Genomic DNA, 3,991 nt, shown 5'->3' with positions numbered 1-3,991 from the left:
TTTATTTTTGTTGTGTCACAATCTTCCTTGCTGCACACCTAGAGAGAGAGACATGCACTCACCGTGATTTTGTCAAGCTTCACTTATATCTTTTGGTTAGACAATTCAACTCACATGTGCTTCACTTATATCTTTTGAGCTAGTTGATTTTGCTCTATGTGCTTCACTTATATCTTTTAGAGCACGGAAGCGCGTGGCTTGGTAGTTGATCTATGCTATGATAGTAGTCTCAAGAGGGGTAGTTATCCAAAGGGATATGAAAACTTCCACCTTCATGTGCATTGAATAGTTAGAGAAGTTTGATTCATCTCAATTAGTTTTGAGTTATGGTTGTGGTAGTATTGAAGTTGTATTAGTAAGGTGTTGTGGATCTAGAAATACTTGTGTTGAAGTTCGTGATTCCCGTAGCATGCACGTATGGTGAACCTCTATGTGATGAAGTCTGAGCATGATTAGTCTATTGATTGTCATCCTTTGTGTGGCGGTCGGGATCGCGCGATGGTTTATACCTACCAACCCTTCCCCTAGGAGTATGCGTTGAATGCTTTGTTTCGATTACTATTAAAACTTTTGCAACAAGTATATGAGTTCTTCATGACTAAGGTTGAGTCCATGGTTTAGATGCACTTTCACCTCCCACCATCACTATCTTCTTTAGTGCCGTGGAACTTTCGCCGGTGCACAAAACCCACCATTAGCCTCCCTCAAAACAGCCACCGTACCTACCTACTATGGTTTTTCAAAGCCATTCTGAGATATATTGCCATGCAACTACCACCATGACATGTGCCACCATTTCTACATTGCCATTGCATGCTCATAAGATAGCTAGCATGATGTTTCCATTGTTGTCTATGCCATGCTAGATCATTGTCACGGTACACTACCGAAGGCATTCCATATAGAGTCATCATTGCTCTAAGTTTTGAGTTGTAAGTGTGATGATCATCATTGATGGAGCATTGTCCCATGTGAGGAAATAAAAGAGGCCAAAGATGCCCACCAAAAAAAAGAGGCCAAAGAGCTCACCAAAAAATGAGAGAAAAAGAGAGAAGGGACAATGCTACAATCTTTCCACACTTGTGCTTGTAAGCACCATGATCTTCATGATTGAGAGTCTCTTGTTTTGTCACCACCATATAGCTAGTGGGAAATTTTCATTATATAACTTGGCTTGCATATTCCAATGATACGCTTCCTCAAAATTGCCTTAGGTCTTCGTGAGCAAGCAAGTTGGATGCACACACACTAGTTTTCTTTAAGAGCTTTCACATACTCTTAGCTCTAGTGCATCATTTGTATGGCAATCCCTACTCATTCACGTTGATATCTATTGCTGAGCATATCCATAGCTCGTTGATATGCCTAGTCAATGTGACCATCTTCTCCTTGTTTGTCTTGCAACCTCCACCACACTCCACACCACTTATAGTGCTAAAACCATGGCTCACGCTCATGTATTGTGTGAGAGTCGAAAATGTTTGAGAAAGTAAAGGTGTGAAACAATTACTTGGCCAATACCGGGGTTGTGCATGATTGAAATACGTTGTGCAAGGATGATAGAGCATAGCTAGACTATATGATTTTGAAGGGATAACTTTCTTTTGGCCTAGTTATTTTGAAAGTTCATGATTACCTTGCTAGTTTGCTTGAAGTATTATTGTCTCCACGTCAATAACAAACTATTGTTTTGAATCTAATGGATCTGAACATTCACGTCACGTAAGAGGAGTTACAAAGGACATCTATGCTAGGTAGCATGAAAGCATCAAAAATTCATTCTTTATCACTTCCCTACTCGAGGACGAGCATGAGTTAAGCTCGGGGATGCTTGATACGTCTCAAACGTATCTACAATTTTTGATGGTTTCACGCTGTTATCTTGTCAACTTTGGATGTTTTGTATACCTTTTATATCTTTTTTGGGACTAACTTATTAATTCAGTGCCAAGTGCTAGTTCATGTTTTTTCTGTGTTTTTGACTCTTTTCAGATCTGATTTTGGAACGGAGTCCAAACAGAATAAAATCCCCGAAATAAATTTTTCCAGAACAGAAGAAGATCGGGGGACGTGAGGGCCAAGGCAGGGGGCCCACAGGGAGCCCACAAGCCCTGTTGCCGCGGCCAGGGGGCGCGGCAACCAGGCTTGTGGCCTCCCTGGCGCTCCCCTGCCCTAGCTCTTTGGCCTATAAATTCCCTAAAAATCCAGAAAAAATAAGGGCATCCACGAAAACACTTTTCCGCCGCCGCAAGCTTCCGTTTCCACGAGATCTCATCTGGAGACCCTTCCCGGTGCCCTGCCGGAGGGCACTTTGGAGTTGGAGGGCTTCTACATCAACATCATCGCCTCTCCAATGACTCGGGAGTTGTCCACTTCAGACCTACGGGCCCGTAGTTAGTAGCTAGATGGCTTCTTCTCTCTCTTGGATCTTCAATACAAAGTTCTCCCTGATCTTCATGGAGATCTATCCGATGTAATACTCTTTGGCGGTGTGTTTGTCGAGATCCTATGAATTGTGGATTTGTGATCAGATTATCTATGAATTATATTTGAGTCTTTGCTGATTTCTTATATGCATGATTTGATATCCTTGTAAGTCTCTCCGAGTCTTGGGTTTTGTTTGGCCGACTAGATCTATGATTCTTGCAATGGGAGAAGTGCTTGGTTTTCGGTTCGTACCGTGTGGTGACCTTTCCCAGTGACAGAAGGGGCAGCAAGGCACGCATCGTGTTGTTGCCATCAAGGGTAACAAGTTGGGCTTTTATCGTAGATATGAGATTGTCCATCTACATCATGTAATCTTGGTTAAGGCGTTACTGTGTTCTTTTGAACTTAATACACTATATGCATGCTGGATAACGGTCGATGTGTGGAGTAATAGTAGTAGATGCAGAAAGTATCGGTCTACTTGTTTTGGACGTGATGCCTATAGATATAATCATTGCCTTAGATAACGTCACGACTTTGCGCGGTTCTATCAATTGCTCGACAGTAATTCGTTCACCCACCGTTTACTTGCTTTCATGAGAGAAGCCACTAGTGAACACTAGGCCCCCGGGTCTATTCACAACTATCGTTTCCACTTTCACTTTTACTTTGCTTTGTTTACTCTTTGCTTCCAGTTCTCACTTTGCAAACAATCTATAAGGGATTGACAACCGCTTCATAGCGTTGGGTGCAAGCTCGTTGTGTTTGTGCAGGTACTTGTGACTTAAACGCTCCTCCTACTGGATTGATACCTTGGTTCTGAAACAGAGGGAAATACTTACCACCGCTATGCTACATCACCCTTTCCTCTTCAAGGGAACACCAACGCAAGGCTCCAAGGCCGCGGGGAAATCCTTTGCATATTTGCCAAGGAAGTCCCTACACGCGTAGCCGTAGCAGCAGGATTCTTGGCGCCGTTGCCAGGGAAGGTCTGTTGTCGCACTAGCAGTGCACCCCTCCCTCTCCCCCTATATATAGTTGAGGTTTGGGGCTGTTTTGAGACACACGAAATCTCTCTCTCGGCGCAACCCTGCTTCTCCTCTTTCTCCTCTTTCGCGGTGCTTGGCGAAGCCCTGTCGGAATACCTCGTAGCTCCACCGCCACCGTGCCGTTGCGCTGCCGGAGCTCTCCCTCAACCTCTCCCTCCTCCTTGCTGGATCAAGGCGTAGGAGACGTCTCCGGGCTGTACGTGTGTTGAACGTGGAGGTGTCGTGATTCGGCACATAGATCGGAACCGACCGCGACCTGAATCGCTGCGAGTACGACTCCATCGACCGCGTTCATAGTAACGCTTGCGCTTAGCGATCTTCAAAGGTATGAAGATGCTCTACAACCTCTCTCGTTGCTGGTTTCTCTATAGATAGATCCTTGTATGGCATAGGAAAATTTTGAATTTACTACGTTACCCAACAGCTCCATGCTCCATTTTCGCTTGTTCTCTCTACCTAGCCAACAAAGCTTGTTGATCTTGTAGGGTTTGGTCGAGTGGGCCCTGATCTACACT

This window comes from Hordeum vulgare, chromosome 1H (assembly GCF_904849725.1).
Source record: "Hordeum vulgare subsp. vulgare chromosome 1H, MorexV3_pseudomolecules_assembly, whole genome shotgun sequence".
NCBI classification, from domain to species: Eukaryota; Viridiplantae; Streptophyta; class Magnoliopsida; order Poales; family Poaceae; genus Hordeum; species Hordeum vulgare.
Note: the sequence above shows the minus strand (reverse complement) of the source record.